General features: G+C 49.9%; 1 protein-coding gene across 4 annotated transcripts in view; it reads right to left on the bottom strand.

Annotated features, from left to right (window-relative positions):
* The window catches only part of ASAP2 (ArfGAP with SH3 domain, ankyrin repeat and PH domain 2), a 147,645-nt gene that overhangs the window by 94,977 nt on the left and 33,381 nt on the right, over positions 1–19,287 (bottom strand). The window lies entirely within an intron of this gene.

Below are 19,287 nucleotides of genomic sequence, written 5' to 3'. Positions count from 1 at the left end.
AGTCTCAGATTTCTCTTCCAGAAAGCGGGAGTAACAGTAAATACTTCGCAAGGTTGAATGATTAAATAGACACACTTATGTATTTAATAGTCAACAAATATTTAGAGACTAACCACTACACAGTAGCAGGATGTGGCACATAAGGCCTAGCACATAGTAAGCGCTCAAACACTATTTGTTCAATGACTTATCAAATCTGGAGGCTTAACCACAGCTCTCCTTTCACAGAACACAGAGGGGTAAAATTTCCTTTGAACCCAATTAAACCCCACAAAGATCAGTGGGTGTCACTTTTAGTTATTGTGACGAGAGGGAGACAGCATTTATAAATTGGGAGTGACACCAACCCCTGGGTTACTGCAGAGACTAAACGAAAAACGACAGGGGAAGCCCCTGGCCCACATGCGGTGCACAGGAGACATTCGCTAACAGTGTTATTACTCAGCGTGGGTTTTGAGCCTAAACAACTGCAACAGCCTATCCTCTGAAATAGAGCACGTCATCGCTGAGAAATAGTTTGGACTCCCAGCCTTCATGAAGCACCTCTCGAACCCATATTCAACAGCAGCCTTGTAAGTCCTCGTCCTAGGCCAACAATGACAATTTTATTGGATGCTAAAAACATGCATGACTGCTGTGACAAGTTTAAATAGAAAAATGGTCACAAGGCACCAGACATTTGACAGAGTGGTTACAACACAAAGAAAAGTTATAATTTTAAAAAAGCATTATTTTTTGACATATTGTAGAGATGGGTAGGTAAGGATGGAGAGAGTCGAAACTTCGTGTAGAGAATTTCCTTTTATTTTCTTACGACGTGATCGCTAATCCATTCCTGACCTTCCCTTGAGATATAAAAAGGCATTTGGAAACAGCAAATAACCCATGCAAATCACCACTGAGCTCTTCTTTCTCACAAAGTCTCATCAGCTTTTACTCCCCAATCTGCCACCTAGCAGATAAAACCCTGCAGCGCACATTCCGATTTCCAGGGTTTTGCCAGTGCCACCAAGACAGGATTTGCTCAGGGCTGTGTCAGAAACACTAGTTCCTGAAGGTTTAGCGACGGTGTGGCCATGAGAATAGCTCTCACATGCAAACACACAGGCCCAACGCACTCATCAAAGCTCTGGAAGGTCTCAATCCCCAGGTGAAGGGCCACCATTGAGAACCACATTTGATCTAATTAACATCTAATCTAGCACTTAGAAATTTGGTCCGGCCCAATCTTGGAAATTGCTGGAACATAGTATCTGACCCACATTCCAATAACTTCCACAGGCAGCAGAAGATACCACCAGTGGTTAGACTATATGGAAACATTGCACGTCAGCCAATACTCCAGTGAGCCCTCTCTACGTGCTAGGAAGCGTGAAGGGAGAAAACATTACGCACCAAGGACAGAAACATACAGCACAAGTTCAGGGGGCTGCTTCCAGCCCAGGTCACTGGTGAGGCTTCCTGACGCCCTCAGAATGGCGTCTCCTCTCTGGAGCACAGACTGAAAACCGTTTTATGATCTGGCCCGTTACCTGTGCAGCCTCCTCTCTCGACATCTTTCCCACTGTCACCCGTACCCTAAGCTTCCATCACAACGATCTACCTTCTCTTCATCTCCAAGCACCACACCCCCCCACACACACAAACACACTCCCCAGAATTCTCTCCCTGGCTCTCTCTTAACCCACTCGCTTCTACTCCGACTTTGCAAGCTGGTTTAGAGACATCTCCTGGAAGCCTTATCGGAGGGGTTAGGTACTCATTCTAGCTTTTCCAGCAGCACTTGTGCTGACCAATAGTTCACCTGGTAAGATTTACTGAGCACCTACTACCGTGTTTCCCCGAAAATAAGACCTAGCCGGACAATCAGCTCTAATGCGTCTTTTGGAGCAAAAGTTAATATAAGATCCCATCTTATTTTATTATAATGTAAGACTGGGTATGATATAATACAATGTAATACCGGGTCTTATATTAATTTTTGCTCCAAAAGACGCATTAGAGCTCATCGTCCGGCTAGGTCTTATTTTCGGGAAACAGGGTACATGGCAAGTACTAAGCTGGGCACTAGAGACAAAATGGTGAGCAAAGCAGGGCAACGCCCATCATGGGGTGTACACTCTCGTGTGATGAGCTCCTAAATAAACACAAAGCCAGAAGGCCAGGACTCACTACGTACCCTGACCAGCTTTTCCACTGTCCGCTCTGCCACGAGCCCTGCACTGCCCAACATGGCACCTACCGGCCAGGTGTCTGTGGGGCACTGAAACGTGGCTGGTGTCACATGTTAAAACGATGATATTCTGGACGTATTAGGTTAAATAAAGTACTAATAAAGTTACCTTTACTGCTTCTTGTTACCTCTTCTCATGCTGTCCTCTGAGGGCAGAACTTGTTCGTCGCTGTGTCCTGAGTGCCCAGCAAGGAGCCTCGCACAGAACAGGACTCAGAACCAGCTCAGTGAATGACCACGAGACTGGAAAGGAAGGCAGGGACTCAATCCAGGCCTGGTGTCCCTGCAGAGGCCCAAGCCTTCTCAGCGGGGGACGGGAGAGGCCACAGTGGGAAAAGAACAGGTCTGGGCAGGCAGAAAGTGGATTCAGGGAAAGGCTACCCAAAGTTGAGGGAGCTGCTGGCACCCACAGCTGGAAAGCCATTTGGGGCTCCATGCAGGCAGCAGACAGTCTGGAAAGTCAGTGAGTGCCTAGGGAGATACATTCTGCCTCTCTACTGGATTGCAGCACTCCAGTCTCTGGCAGCCCCGTAGATGACAGAGCAATCTTCTGTCCACAGGGGTTTGGCTCAGTTGTGCTGAGAAAAATGGGAACGGGAGATAGTCATCCAAGTGTACTAGGCCGATCATAGAGGAAATATGCTGTGTAACACTGTGGAACTCTGACAGATTTCCTCCCATTACATTGTGGGACACACCCCTCCCTGAGCATCTACTACACAAAAGTCTCGTAAAAATATGCCAGCATGTAGAGTCTTCTGTTAAGAAGAGCTTGGAAATAAAGGCGACGCCAGCGGTAGAGGTAATTTTTAATTGAAAGTGCAAGAGGCAAAAGCAATTACCTCCCCACTCAAAAACACACTCTCATTATTGTGCATATTTATAGACAATTAAGATTAAACTTGGTCCGAAGTTAGAATGATTGAGTGCTAGAAAAACTCTTCTGTCAACTATATATAAAAACAGCTCTGGAATCTTTTTTTTTCAATTAAAGATTACTGGGGCGACAATTGTTAGTAAAGTTACATAGATTTCAGGTGTACAATTCTGTATTACATCATCTATAAATCACATTGTGTGTTCACCACCCAGAGTCAGTTCTTCCATCACCATATATTTGATCCCCTTAACCCTCATCTTCCACCCCCCACCCCCCACCCCGCCCCCTGGAATCTTAAAACAATGCAAAGTCTCAAGTGGTTCCTACCAATCAATCAGGCTGAGATTTCTAACCAGACTAGGTGCTTACCAACACTCTCCTCCCCCCAAAAATCTACCCAAGCTTAAGAGAAGGAAAAAAGGGCTGTAGCTTTGGCCAGGATTTGTGTATAAAAAGTATAAACACAGGCCAAAATCTAACAGCCAATCCAGACCTAAGTAGGAACTGCACAACAAACAGCTTACGTCTGGCCAAACCTCATTAATTCTGAGGAGCTAGACTAAAGCTGACCTTCAGTTTATAAAACAAGTTTCACAGAGTAAATCTATTACGTAAACAAGGCTGTAGGGATGTCTCAGATATTTCAGGGGGAAATAAACAACTGTTGTCAAACACTCTGAAAGCGTCTCTTTCGATCCCCAAACTGTTATATTAACAGCCCCGGTTCTTCTGTCTCCTGGCAGCAGCGCCCCTCAGTCGTGAGGGGGCCCTCCCAGCCGTGAGGAGGGCTGCTGAGGACCGGGGCGCGTGCAGAGTGGGAAGGACTAGCCACATATGAATAGCCAGAGTAAAATTAAAATGTAATAAACTTAAAAATTCAGCCCGCCTTGTCCTTTCTCAAGAGCTCCAGCCACACACCACATATTCACTTGACTGTTTCTAAACACGCCTCATGCTTTCCCTGTTCCTGCAGATCCCTCCGTGTGCCACCCCCCAGGGGACCCTGGTATCACCTAGGGTCCCTCCCTTTTCCCTTCATGAGTGGAGCACAAACGTTGCCATGTGACACAGCAGTCTCCCTTCAGAAGGTTGACTCCGTTTTTGTTCCCAGAGCCCTGCAGGGACCCCTACCCTGACATGCGGGCACCCACATCCTGATGCTGGGCTGTGGGGGCCCCATCCACAGCCTGTGTGAGAGGAGACGAGCCTGGAGCAGGGGTGGGCAGCGACGGTCCACAGGCCAAATACAGCCCTTGGCTTGTTTTTGTGTGACCACAGGCTAAGGATCTGTACAGATGAACATTTCCAATTGCTGTGATGACGGGATGATGGGGATACTAACTCTGAACCCCACTTAAGAGAAATGTTATCCCCCAGAAAGAATTCCACTCTTCTCATTAGAACTGCATGACCAAGAGATGATACTCCAATATTATTTTTTATTGTATTTTGAATTTCATTAATAAAAAATTTTTGTGGACATTTATTTTGTCTTATTATATAAGTATCTACATAACATCCTCAATTTTGCCTGTGAATAGCCTAAAATATTTACTAACTGGCCCTTCACAAAGTCTGGACCCCTGGCCCACAGAATCCACACACGTTTCTCCCACACTGCCAGCCAGCCCCTGCTCCTCTCGGCCTGACTTTGAGGCGTTAGCTGGTGCCAGTTTGGTCCCAGCACCTTAAGGTCTCAGTTCGAGTCAGCAAGGGTGGGAAGGGGCTGGCTTAATTCTTGGAACCTGAAGCCGCTGCCCTGGAGAGCAGAAGTGGATGAAAGGGCATTCATCGCCCCCATTCGGGCCACCTGCCGGTCACGTCCCACTCTCCTGTCCCATCTCATCTCCCCACGTCCCTTTTATGAAACGCCAACCTGAGAAGAAAGGACATTTTTGAAAGACAGTAGACCAAATAACAAAATAAAAGAAGACCCAGAACTGTGCTCCAAGGACAGCTTTGCCAGAAGGAATCAAACAGTTGGGTGGCAGCTCTGTCTCATCACACATGTGACTTGATTTCTGAGGTAACACAGAACACTACTGACAGAAGCCTTCTGGGAAGCACAGAAAGCCAGAGCACTAAAGCATCTACCGACTTCTGGGAAGAAAGCAGAGACCAGCAGGTGTCGTAAAGAATTAAGATCACAGACAGCCAAGCCAAGTGACAATGGTGTAAAGGCGCGCTCTGCATTATGCAACGCACCTGGAGTTACTCCCAGTACACACACATCTGCACCCGAAGACACCTGTAAGGATGCTCGTGACGCTCTTCACAACAGCCCACACGGGATAAACCCCAACCTGTCAACGGTGAAATGGACAAACTGTCCTACAGCCACACAATAGAGGGCTACACAGCAACAGAAACAAACTTCACTCACCCAGGACGCCATGAAATTCACAAAAACAGTATGGAAAAGAGGCAAGTTGCAAAAGTATACGTGCAATATAATTCCATAATTATTTTTAAATAGGCAAAATTAGATTATCTTGCTTATGTTTAGGGATGTTGCTGAGAAAAATGGGAAGGAGCCCACATGCGCGACTGAGAAGAATAACCACAGTGTATTCATATGATTAAGTTCTCGAAAGCTGTCACCATGACTGACGTGGACTGTGTCGCACTGCATCGCACTGCATGAAATCGTTCAGTGGAGAAAGACACAGCGTGTACAAATGCGGGGTTACCAGAAGGGAGCCTCGGGGCTCGTAAAGTTTGGAGAACCAAGTGCCCACCAGCTCTCCCGTGAACTTTGTCACTGGAGACAGCAGCCATGAACACAGCCTTTTACTAGATCACTGCTTCAGAGAAACGGAAACAGATGACTGTGAACTCTATACAAATGCTTCATATTCTGATTTTTACAGAGGAGAAAAAGGCTTCTGGGAGATCTGGGGAGTTGAAATGGGAAACGCAAATTTTGGCAAGGCAGCTGCAACACACCAGCAGCAAAGAAAGGTACTCCCAGTGTCCTGTGTCCAGAGGAGATACAGGAGGAGGACCTGGCCTAGGGTCCCCGACACCTCCAATACCACCACCTCCAGCACCACCTCCAACACCAACACCTTCAACACCAACACCTCCAACACCAACACCTCCAACACCAACATCTCCAGCACCACCTCCAACACCAACACCTTCAACACCAATACCTCCAACACCAACATCTCCAACACCAACACCTCCAACACCAACATCTCCAGCACCACCTCCAGCACCACCTCCAGCACCACCTCCAACACCACCTCCAGCACCATGGTGCTCAAGCTCTGTGCCCTTGTATGGACCGGACCGACTAAAGAGCTCAGATGCAAGGCAGGAAATGGGCTATCTAAGGAGAACAAACAAAACGGGACATGGTCGCCAAAGGTGCTCACACATCACTGAAGGAAATGGGAGGAGAAAGGGTGAGACCACTGCCCTGGAGCAGGCACTCATGGAGGCGGGGGAGGCGACAGCAGAGCAGAGGCTGGGAAGGCGACCTTCAGTTGCGAGTGAGGTCAGCCTTCCACATCTGTCCCAGTCCCAGAAGACAATGGAATCATAAGTCCAGCCAATTTCCCCAGGAAACAAGGATCAAGCCACATGAACTCCACACTTCAGTAACATAAACAGGGAAGAGCAGACTCTAGCTGTTTTCTTTCGGAGCCCCATAGGCTGACAAGGAGTGCTAAGCAGACTCTGCTTGCTGGGCTCTGCCTGGAGACACCACTGTTTACAGCCATTCTGTGGGTCTGTCCCCACCTTTCACCCTCTTAGCACACTGGCTCTACCATCCTAACTAGGCTCTTAGGGACTTTACTGCTGCCAACTGGCTGCCAGACTTAACGTTTTATGTATTCTTTCAAAAAGTACATCTTGTGGGCCAGCCCAGTGGCTCAGGCGGTTGGAGCTCCGTGCTCCTAGTTCTGAAGGCTGTCGGTTCGATTCCCACATGGGCCAGGAGGCTCTCAACCACAAGGTTGCAGTTCAACTCCTCGAGTCCCACAAGGGATGGTGGGCTCCGCCCCCTGCAAACAAAATTGAACACGGCACCTTGAGCTGAGCTGCCGCTGAGCTTCCGGATGGCTCAGTTGGTTGGAGCGCGTCCTCTCAACCACAAGGTTGCTGGTTTGACTCCTGCAAGGGATGGTGGGCTGTGCCCCCTGAAACTAATAATGGCAACTGGACCTGGAGCTGAGCTGCACCCTCCACAACTAAGACTGAAAGGACAATAACTTGACTTGGAAAAAAGTCCTAGAAGTACACACTGTTCCCCAGTAAAGTCCTGTTCCCCTTCCCCAATAAAGTCTTTAAAAAAAAAAAAAAAGTACATCTTATAACTGTGACCAGAGACGTTAGGCAATACACGCATGGATAATGGGGAAAACCACTATTTCATTCAAGTCTCCTAATTAATTCCCTTCTAACACCCACATCACTAACTTCGCTATGTCACCTACAGGAAGACACCAACAACAGGCCAACAGAATGTGATCTGAATTCTGGTCTTTTCGGTACTGGATACTTTTGGAGAACAGACTCTGGTTAAAAATCACCGGTTTCTGAGTCAGACAGATGTGGTCTTCCCTGGCTCCACTACCAGCAGCCTGGCCTTCACGTCGCTGGCTGCGGTTTCCTCATCTATAAATCCGGAATGACAACAGTTGCTTCACAGGAGAAGATCAATGTATGGAGGACCTGGAACACTGTGGGCACTTAATAACTGACAGCCATCACTGGTGCCCTCTGGGTCTCGGAGGGGCTGGATCTACATTACACCAAGTAAGCCAGCTGTTCAGAAAGAAACACCATCACCCCACGTACTGGCCCAATCAACAGGATAAATATTTTCAGGTCTGATAATGGTTATGATAATGAGGGGAAAAAATACTCTCTAAGAAAAAATTACCTTTGTAGCTCATGCCAGCTTTTCATTTCCACTGTAAGTTTTTTTCCATCAACATTTAAATTCTTCAAACTTTTCCTGATGTGTTTCTCTGATTCCCCAAAGGGGCGACCCGGGCAAAGGCAGGGCCACATGGCAAGTGGCAGGACATTCTGGGCCAATTTAGCGGAGGGGAGTCACCCCCCCACACACCCAGAGTTAACAGTTGGAATTAAAGGGAGCAGAGTGTGGAACCAGTTCTAAGGTGCAAGGCGAGTGGTGGGGACCTGGTGTCAGCCTGTCCCCTGCTCCCCCACCCTGGGGACTCCTTGGCTTGGGGAACCCCAGTTATAAAAAGGCCTCTAGGCAGGCTTGGCCCTCTCACAGCTGCGGGGGACCCACCTCCTGCACACGTCAGTCCAGCGCCGTCCAAGCTCTATCCACCCCACCTCCCAATCCAGTGGCCAACTATTAAAGTGAAGGCAGGAGGACTGGCTGGTTCCCAAAGCGCTGACTGTTCCCAAGGACCCAACACCTACTGTGGTACTCAGATAAGGTCCCCCGCAGCTGAGAGAAACAGGTTTCTTTCCAAAGGCAGCAGGAGATGAATAGTCTAAAAAGGCACCTGCAGTCCCAGGAACCACAGAGCAATTTACATTCCACAAAGCACTTTAACATCTATTATCTTACGCAATATTTACAGCATCTTGTGACATCACCATCAGTTTCCCAGTTTAAAGTCCTAGAAGAAACTAACTGAGTCAGAGAGTTTAAGTGACTTGCCCCAAGGCTATTTATCTGGCTTTCAACTAATGAAAAGCTAGAGGAGAGGCCAAACGGGCTCCCGACCCAGCCTCATCCAGAGTCAGGGGAGCACAGAGTGCTCTGCTGCCCCCTCTAATGTCTGGGGAAAATCACCCCCCATCCTCCCTCCCTATGCTTCCTTCAAGCCCTTCACTAACCTCGTCGTCCTGAGCTAAAACCACGTGGAGCTGTTCCTTCCATCCCAGGGACGCTGTCCACTGCTCCTCACCCAGAAAGCTGCTCAGCGTCTCCTCAGCCCACGTGGCTGCCCTGGCGTCCACCAGGAGCGTGGACGGACCCACCCAGACCACCCTGTGTAACCAGTTCTGTGGTTTCAGAATCTTCCCAAGTCCTGGGACAGAAGAGCGCATAAAAGGTGGTGGTGGTGGGTTTGCCATCATTTGCATGTGTGCAGGTTACACAATCTATTCCGGGATTTTCAAGGTGAAAAGTAAACGACCACTATCTTTAATCTATGTCTTATCGTCCACTTCTTAGTTCCTGTGTCCCATCCCAAAGACCTAGCCCCACTGCCCTGTGACGGGATGGGAAGTAGGCGGAGGGAAACCCAGAATGCAGAGGGGGAGGAAGGAAGCCACCAGGCTGTTGAGGCCCCAAATCTGACTGCCACACACACAAAGCCAACCGCTAACGCAGCAGATGGAGTTTTGTAAATAAAAAGGAGGGTGAAAACACAAATAAGGCTAATGTGCTACCTGGCTCCCTTGTGTCCGTCCCCTTTGCTTTATTGCACGGAGGTCACAATGCCATGCCTCCACCCCAAATCTGTCATCTCTAGAAATTAACCTTTCCCCCTGCAATCCAAGTAGTGCAGTGATGGGTGGAGATAAACTAGGGGAGGGCCTGAGGGTGTATGGGAACCACCGCGGCATTTTTTCTGCCCACAGGCAACACACTCTGCACCCCCTACATCCTCGTGTCCCACTCATATTACGAGAAACTGGTACAGCAGAGCCCATGGGCTTGGGGACTCAGCGCTGGGCCTTGATCCCCACATTCCTAAAATGGGGTGATGACATCTATCTGGTAGGGCTATTGTGAAGATTACACGATATAAATGATACCTCCACCGGCATGTGGAAAGTATCTGGGTTGATGTGAGGACACCCCCACTTCCCACCGCCCTAACAGACGGCACAGCAGAGCAATCAAGTAATGTGACTGCTGACTGACTCAAGGGCAGAGACGGGCCTGCCTTGGACCTGGGCAGCTGCTTTAGAGGCTCCATCCGGCTCCCCCTCCACACACAGTGAGAAGTCCACGGGGCCCTACCCAAGCCCACAGCACCCCGTCTTAGACGGCACTGCAGACATCCAGCCCCCGAGAACCCTCTGCACCAACAGTCTGAGTCTGTGTGGGCTGCTTCCCCATACTTTTCCCCCAGTATGTTCAACCCTAGGCCCACACAGCGGCTGTTTGTGGGGAGAAGGTGGACAGAGACGGACACATGTGCAGGAGAGCACTGGAGGTGGGCCCCCGAGGTGTGATAGGGGGCAAGCCTGCCTAGTGGCCTTCCTTTACATGTGGGGTTCCCTATGCCAAGGAGTCCACAGGGCAGGGGAGCAGGGGGACGGCTGACATTAGGTGCCCACCTGTTCTGCTCCCCTTGTACCACAGAAGTGGGGTTCCACACTCTGCTCCATTTAACTCGAGGACTGTGCAAAGCCTTTCAGGGCCCAGGATGCCATAGCTGAGAAGTGTGGAGAAGTTTAGCAGAACTCACACAGCGGGGCTAGTTTAGACACTTGCACTACAACTGCGCACAGAAGAGTGGATCCCACTGCACCAGCAGGACAAGCGCTGTGAACTGGTGCCAAACCTGACAGGTGGGCCGGCCTCGGAGCAGAGTGGGGGCAGGAGATAAGGGCCCATCAAGAGATGCAGACAGACAACCTCATGCCTTCTTTTCTCTCTGCACAGCTGCCCCAGATCACATGCACTTCCCTAGGCAGCAGGAGCGAAAGATGGTGACTGGAGGCCATGGCACTGAACAGAAGTGCGGGAGAGGCCAGGCTAGTGGAGCCCAGAAGGGGTGACGTCTCCGAGGAAGGAGCACCCTCTGACTGGCCAGAGAACCCAAACAGCTCGGCAGAAAGCAAGAGCAGGTCACAGGGCCAGACTGGGCAGTGGGGGCGCGGCCGGAAGTGGGGAGAGGGCGGCAAGGGCAGGGCAGGGTCCCTGTCACTGAGGGGTAGCGGGGGAGGGCCGGCTCTCGGCTGCGGTGGCTCAGAATGTCCCTGGCTTCTGAGAGTCGTTAAAGGCTATTTATTTTCAGCATTTCGGGATGTGAGCATTTCTCCCCAAGGAAGGGCTTCAGACCATTTGGTTTTACTTTCTTTGTCTGTTCTCCATCCAAAGAAAATTCCAAACCCCATCTAATAAAACAAGAGGAGAGCAAGGGAACGGGTTCCCTGGGCCACCACAACTGAGGGGAAGAGGCTGACCTCCTGCCCACACAGCCGCCCGGACAGACCCTGGCCCGGGTCCGCATCCCGTCCCCACCAGTGACACGGCGGCCTGCAGAAACGTCCCTCCCACAGGACACAGTGCACGGCTGCAAGCTGCAATCCCCAGAGAACCCCAAATGCCGAGTCCTGAGGCAGACTCTGTATTTAGTGGAGCAATTTGTTTAGTTTAAAGGCTGAAGTGAAGAGAGAGAGAGACAAAGATAAATGTAAGAGATGCTCTGTTTCTCAGACCAGAATGCTAATCTGCTGTGATGCTAACATGCACAGTACTTAACTATTCCTCAAAAAGACAAATAGACACATTATTTACTCTCCCTCAGGAAACACCAGGAAGCTGCAATAGCCCACAGGAGAGAAAGCAGCTACACGGGTCCTGCGGGTTCCAGCTGTATGGCCCGGCAATCGGAAGGTTTACATTTATGACAGTGACTAGAAATGATGGGCTGTGCACAACGAGACAATGAGCATGGTGGCAGGGAAATGGGCGCCATCTGGGCTCTGTCATCTCCCCGTACTGTGGCCCTCCAGAAGTCACTTCTCCTCCACGGTTCCCCCACGACGTACAATTCTGTGAAGTCCTGCCTTTACACGGTTTGCACTCCAGCTATCTTTCCGAGGACGGATTACAATGACATTCAAATATATGTGATGTAACGGATTAATTTTCCCGGGGAAACTAAGAATCCTGCGTGGACGTCTCAATAAAATCAACGACTGACTCGCTATTAATACTGCAAACGGGGGTTCATAATTCTACTGCAAATGTAAAAACAAATATTTTGTAATAGCAGGAAGTAACTTCACTACAAATGCCGCCGCATTTCCCTAGCTTGGATTTCTCACAACAGGTGAGAAACACATGGCGTGTGTGTCAGTACGTGTACCAGAAGGCCGAGGTCCCAACATCGGCAGTGGCAGTCGGGGTGGCAGTGGTAAGAGTCTCGCACGTCTGCATTGCACTTGCAACCCACAGACCTTTCACAGGTGATGGCTGGTTTGTTCACACCCTTTTGTGAAGCAGTCCCTGCTTTCAGACTTAAATTTTCCCAAGGCAACTGAGACTTCTCGGAAACTGAACCCAGGGAACAAAAGGCTCTCAGCCCCGTCAGGACGGGGACCCAGGATTTCCAGCACAGCACCTGCCACCTGTCAGCGCTCCAGAAACATGGAGCGACTAGAACCACGCTCGCCTGCCCTTTAGATTACACGGAACCACAGCCACGGCTTCAGTAGGTGAACAGTCACACCTAAGAAAGCACAGGTTGTTAGGAGGGCGGAGGAGCCCCAGGCAGAGAGACAGGTGGAGAGGACAGAACTACGAATGGACAGGACGAGCTGCTAAGAGGCGACACAATGCACTTCACCCACTCGGTCAGTGGTTTTTTAAAACACCCTTCCCTGAGTGAAATAGATGTAAAAGGTTATCTTACTAGAACACAAATTGTTCAAATATGTAACATCACATCCTATACAATGACTCAATGAAACCAACCGAGGCTGCTTTTTCATTCATCTGAAATTGGCAGCTCAGATGCCACCGGCCTGTTTCCCTTCAGTGCTTAGTTACACGAGACGGAGAAAATTCTAATTTGCACATATAAATAGAAACAGATGGTCACAGACACACTTTTCCAAAGCAGCCCAAGATATTCTTTATAAAGCTAATTCCAAAGCTTTGAAATAGAAATTCATTTCAACTCTCCACCACCAACGCCATCGGATATCTTCTTGCAGTCCTCTCAAATATGTCAGACGACAGGTACTTAAAACTTAATTACTGCGAAGGCCGTGTACAGCATCAGCGTGGCACAATGCATTACACAGGAATTTTTTTGAACAACAGACTGCTGCTTTTCCTGACATTTAACTGAAGGTGGTACGTGTACACACACACACACACACACGCTAAACAACTTTCAACATCTGGGTGCCACACAGCCGTGCTAATGTCCTTCTGCCTTGGTCACCCCAGAGCCGTGCTTAGCACGCAGCTGGCACTGCATGAACCATCATTGAATGAATCAATTGTGCTGCCAGGATAACTTGCTTTTCAGGGGACCCCAGAATAGCTCTTCTCCTGCCACCTCTGCAACTGTGTCTGAACCTGCAAATGTGTCACTGATTAGAAAGGCTGCAGACCTGCACTGGTCATGCCATGAATTCAGGTGTACACACGATCCTTCATCAAACAGGGTATTAAAAACAACCCAACTGCAGCGCTACGTCACTGGAGCAACTGGAGCAAGTTTACATGCAGCCTCCTCAACACCTAACGTGCCACCGACACACACAGACAAATACTCCCACCCCCCACAGCCCGTTCTTCTCAAGAACTCAAAATGTTCCGGGATAACACTTCACTGCTGGGAGATGCAAACATTAACGTGTAAATCTTGGCTTTTGAAAACTTTTAAAAACTTGTTGGAAATGTTAAAAAACAACAACCCAGTATAGAGATTATACAGAAACCTTGAAGAACCTCTGGGGAACCTAAGGGTCCCCACGTCAGTTCTGCCCCAATCCCCTTCGTGATCTTGGGCAAGGCCCTTCGCCCTGTAAACCAGGAGGGGTGAAGTCCATAACCTCTAAGAGCACCGCCTAGAACCATCCACGGCGAGGAAGACGCAAGCCAGCATGCTGCTGCTTTAAGCTCCGGTGTTGGTCTACATCTAATAAACTTCCACAATAACAAGGTGGTGTGAGGCTGTCTTTTTCAAACTCTACAGGAGATTTTTTTTTTAAGTGAATTGCAGGCTATGGATTCTTTAAATTCTTTCTGTAAGAATGATTTATCCCAGTCTCCATGAATGTCTGCAATATTACTCCACAGAGCAGTGTATCTTTCAGAGTCTTGTTTCAGAAGATCGTTACTAAAGGTTTCTTTTCTTTTGAGCAGTGCTTTCCAGTGAGAGCCATTCAAAAAATTCATCAGAATCTCTACTCTCGTGATGCATTTCATGATATAAAAAGCAACTTATGGGGCCGGCCCGGTGGCTCAGGTAGTTGGAGAGCTGTGCTCCTAACACTGAGGTCGCCGGTTCGATTCCCACATGGGCCAGTGAGCTGCGCCCTCCACAGCTAAGACTGAACAACAGCTCTCCCTGGAGCTGGGCTGCCGTGAGCAGCCATGCGTGGGCTACCGTGTGCCGCCGTGAACAGCCGGCAGCCAGCATGAGTGGCCGGCAGCCTGTGAGAGCTGCCGTGGGCTGCTGTGAGCGGCCGACCAACGACTGGTGACCGACTGCCTCAGCCCCAGGGAGGGGGGGGGGCGCACGGCTCATAATAGTAGCATGGCCCACAAGTAGACTGAGAAACAATGGCGTGAATTGCCAGTGGAAGTGAAAGATGGCACAACCACTTTAGAAAACAGCATGGCAGTATACTATAAAGTTAAACATACACTTGGCAAAGGACACAGAAACCCCACTCTTAGGTAACTTACCTAAGACAAAAATAAAACATACGTCTACACAAAGACTCAGTGTCCATAGCAGCTTTAATTCATAATAGCCAAAAACTGGAATGAACCCAAACAGCCATCCATGGGCAAACTGAAAAACAAACTGGCATATTCACTCCACACAGGACCAGAAAGGAGTGAGCTAAGGATTTGGGCAGCCATGGTGGATGGATCTTAATGGCCCTACACCAAGGGAAAAGAGCCAGATGCGCAAGGATACCTGCCATACGATTCCAGCCAGATGACGTTCTAACAAAGCAAAACTACGGTGACAGAAAGCAGATATGTGACTGCCGGGGGCCAGGGGGAACTCGAGGGCAATTTCTGAGGTGATGGAACTCCTACATTATGATTGTAGTGGTGGTTACAAGACCGATACATTTGACAAAACTCACTGAATTGCACACTTGAAACTGGTGAATTTTACTACTGTATGTAGATTATACCTCAATTAAGCGGATTTTAAAAACTGAAAACAAAAAATGACACATTTCTTTCTGAACTTACCATCCCATTTACTTCTTTCATATGGCTGTTCTCTTTCCCTTAACAACTTACAAAAAAATCTTCAAGCCTCTAGATATCTAGCCTCTAGGTTCCCTTGTGGCTCATTCCTTCTTTTATCAGAACACTATTCAACACCCCGGTTTAACCTGGTAGATGGAGGCTGAGCCTTCTGGGGGCTGCAGTGAACTAGTAAACGTCGAGACAGTTGGTCCAGGAGTGGTGACACGTACTGCGTGACACACACTGCCTGCATGTATTCCTAAACTCTTCAAGTACCTTCCAAAGACCTTTAAAATAAATTTCTCCAGACTCACTGGCTCTTCCATTAAACTCTAACGCAGTTCCGACACCACGGCCTCGGCCACCTGTCTGCCCGACCGCCCCACTGCCCGCTCTCAGCATCTATACGGTGGGCGTAAATGGCTGTCTCGACACTCTCTCTCCTTCTAACACTTCCCAGAGGGAACGTGTTCGACAGGCTGCCACTCTGATACCTACCAGTCAAGTCAGTACGCGCTGAGGAGCCAGTCGGGATCATTGCAAAACACTGGTGAAAGCAACTCTATGAACTCACACATGATAATTTTTCAGGAAAAAAACACACAAACATGTTTATTAAAGGACAAATGAGAGATGCTGGCACACACTTCCTGTTCCTGAAGTCACCTCAGGCCCGTCCCTGGTCCTGTTTAATCATATACGACCTTCCTTCCTGCCAGTTCCCTCGCCGCAGCCGCACGGGCAGCTGTTAACATTCTTCAGCTACAGTGACCTTCCTCTCACATCATTCCCGCAGGCTTTCTGTTTTCCACACTACTTCCAAGCACTCTATTCTCCATCGCAAAACTGAAGGTCCCTAAGAAAGGTATCTTCTTTCCTTCGGAGAATTCAACAAGGTTAGTTTTTCCCCACTGTCCCCTTCACCTCCTGCCAAAGGTCACTGAGTTCTAGGTGGAATGGAGGGAAGGGAACGCCAGGTGAGGCAATGCAAAACGCACATGTCCTCTCTGGTCACTGAACACACGAAACCCCCTCAATGGACACTGGGGGTTAGCAGTTCGGCTTCGAGCTTCCCCATTGCTCCTGTGCACCCAGAGCCACGCAGCAAGTCCCCCTCAGCCAGCTTCCAGCTTTCAGCACCCTCTGGAGGAGAGTCCCCAGAGACTGCTCTGTGCACCGGTGGGCGGGTGGACGTCAGTCCCCATCCTCACACCAGCTGTTCTCAGGAGCTCGGCTCCTTTCACAACAAATCAGAGACTTGGTGAAAAACCACAAGGCCACCTCCACTCACACAATACAACTCCTTAATCTGACCCTCGTCCTCCCTCCATCTCTGTCCTCACAACCCCTGTATCACACTCCAACTCCATGCCCATCAAGACCTCATTTCCTGAGGGAACTGTGGGCTTTCCCAGCTCCGTGCCTCTGAGTGGAAAGCCTGTCCCCCTTCTGCCGTTTCTGCAACAAACACCTGCAACCTTCCAGATCCAGACGAATGCCACTTCTTCCGTGTCACCTTGGCTCCCCTCGGCCTCTGATCCCAGCTCTTTAAGAGAACGCCCCATCCCAGTCTTGTTTTGAAGTTCAGCGTTGAAAATTGTCTTCCCCACCCATGAGGGGAAGGCATGTGTCTTCGCTCTCTCTGAACCCCTGCAATGCTGTGCTCAGTGCTTTGCTCCAGATGGCACATGAGGGCTGCATTTAATTTAATCTCTGTGACCCCTTTCACCTCCAGCAGTTAGGGTTGACTCTTGCGTCCAGTTACCAGGAAGAAACACCTCCCTCCCCGCCCCCCGCACCCCCCCCCTCCCCCACCGAAGGACAGTTCTGAGTGCCACAGCCATCACCTGGCCCTCTCCTGGCTGATGGCTGGCTGTGGACTTGGCTGAAAGACCATGGCACTGTATTCCCCTGGGGCCATTCGATGTGCCCTACATCTTGCTGTACCCCGTGGAATGGGGAAACACTTGACACACTCCAGTTTATTAAGTGTTTAAGGAACCCAGGCCTCAGTCATGGGGCCCGGGGTCTGACACCCAAGTCAGGGGGGCACCCGGGGGCTATGAGGACTCTGGTAGTTCTAGAAACAACAGAGCCACGATCCTGCTTTACTTTTCTCGTTCTTTCCCTATGCCCAGCAGAGAGAAAGTCTGTGGTCAAATACCATTTGCTGAATTATCAGGAATAATTGCCACGTGTTAGCATACCTTACAGATTACACAATTTTATTCAACAAACGTTAAACACCCACTTTGTGTCAGGCAGCATATTAATGCTACAAGACGTTAAGGTGGACTTTGTGCCCCCAGGAGACCACGGGCGTTATTCTAGCTCCTAACAATCCGGAGGCCGTTAGAATAGGCGTCATTCTCTTCATTTTACAGACAGTGAAACTGACTCTCAAGAGATTAAGTCAATTTTCCAAATAAGAAAACTGGTACAGACGGGCAGAGAAGTGAACCCAGGTTTGACCCCGACTGCCACCCTCCCTCCCCCACAGCACACAGCCTCTGAGGGGTGGGATGGCAGCCTGACATCCCTACACTCTTTCCACAGATCCCGAGCAGGACCAGCGCCAAAATTTGGAAACTTGGAAGTCCATTTTCAGGGCTACCCCTCTCTGACTGAGACCCTCCGGCATCCCCTTCAGTGTCCCTGTCATGCGGGGTCTCAGCTCCCGCTCCCCATACAAGAACGCAGGACATGGTGAGACCAAAAAGGAACACCCACGGAGCCATAGACAGGGGAGTCATGCCACTATATTCTCGATGGCGGCTGGTCAAGACACAAAAGCAAACATCCGCCAGTACTCCAACAGGGGGTCTGCCTGCACCCCGGTCTCGCTGGCGGCCGGGGAGACACAGGAAGTAGGATCCACACGATCCGCAATGCAATCTGCTTGCTAACCCCACTTGCTAGTCGCAATGCACCGTCCGCTCCTCTGCCAACCAACCAACCTCCAGTGTAGCCACGGCAGTTATATCAGTGGCCAATGGCTAACCGGTAACAGCTGATGGCCAACTACCCACAGCTGATGGCCATCTACCATCTGAGCCAGCACCTTTCCACGTGAGGCCGAGAGCCTGGAAACTGCTCTCTGGGACTCTGTCCCCACAGTCCCCAAAGACAACCTGCCCTCCGCTGGAGGCAGCAACGCATCCAACTCAACTCAGCCAACGTGGGAATGCTGCTGAGAAGGGTGACAGCCTGAGCGCGAGGACACAGCCTGTGTCACAGGTTCTAGCTCCTGTGGAGGTCGCAGGCTCCAGCCCATGGTTCCAGCCTCACACAGCTGCCCACTTTCTGACCTGCATACCACCTGTGCTGCTCCATCTGCTAAGGCCCAAATGCACTAGCCTACGTGACGAGCCTACCTGTCGTTTCCCTCGCGGGCGTTATTATCCATATGAACTCGGCAAGGTGCTTCCTACAGGACGATCCTGGAGGCTCCTACGGGTGTGTCTGGGGCACACACCGCCTTATGAGACCTCATCAAGTCACTCCCCACCTGAGTACAAGGCAAGTCTAAATGTGTGGTTCAAGTTTATAAGTAAGAAACCCCTCAGACACCACAATCATCACAGAAATGAAAATTACGACATGAGGAAAGCTCTGCCATCCCCTTTGGAGACATGAGGGCAGACGAGAGGTTAAGGGGCAGGGCTAAGCCGCAGACCCTCGTGCACAGACCAAGTTCACGCTAAGTTCACTCCACATTTAAGGTCCTTTCAGGGTAGAAATTTTGAGACCAAAGCCTCCCCGCAGAACAGGCATTAAACCCCATCAGATGTTAAAAAGGGAAGAACCCTGGACTGAGCAGACACCCGAGGGGCCAGCCTGGCTCTGCCACTAACTGGCTGTGTGGCCGTGGCCTTGGCCAAGTGACAAGCTCTCAGCCCCTGGCTGGGCCAGGCCATCTCACAGCGCCCAGCCTGCCCACAGGAAGCTAAACTGAAGTCTCTTTTAGACTGAAAATTCTAGGAGTCTAAGATTCTATGTACATGGGATGGGGGATTACAGAAGTCGAAGGACAGCATTTCTTAA

The sequence above is a fragment of the Rhinolophus sinicus genome, linkage group LG05, assembly GCF_036562045.2.
Source record: "Rhinolophus sinicus isolate RSC01 linkage group LG05, ASM3656204v1, whole genome shotgun sequence".
In the NCBI taxonomy this organism is placed as follows: Eukaryota; Metazoa; Chordata; class Mammalia; order Chiroptera; family Rhinolophidae; genus Rhinolophus; species Rhinolophus sinicus.
This window is presented reverse-complemented; position numbering and strand designations above follow the sequence as displayed.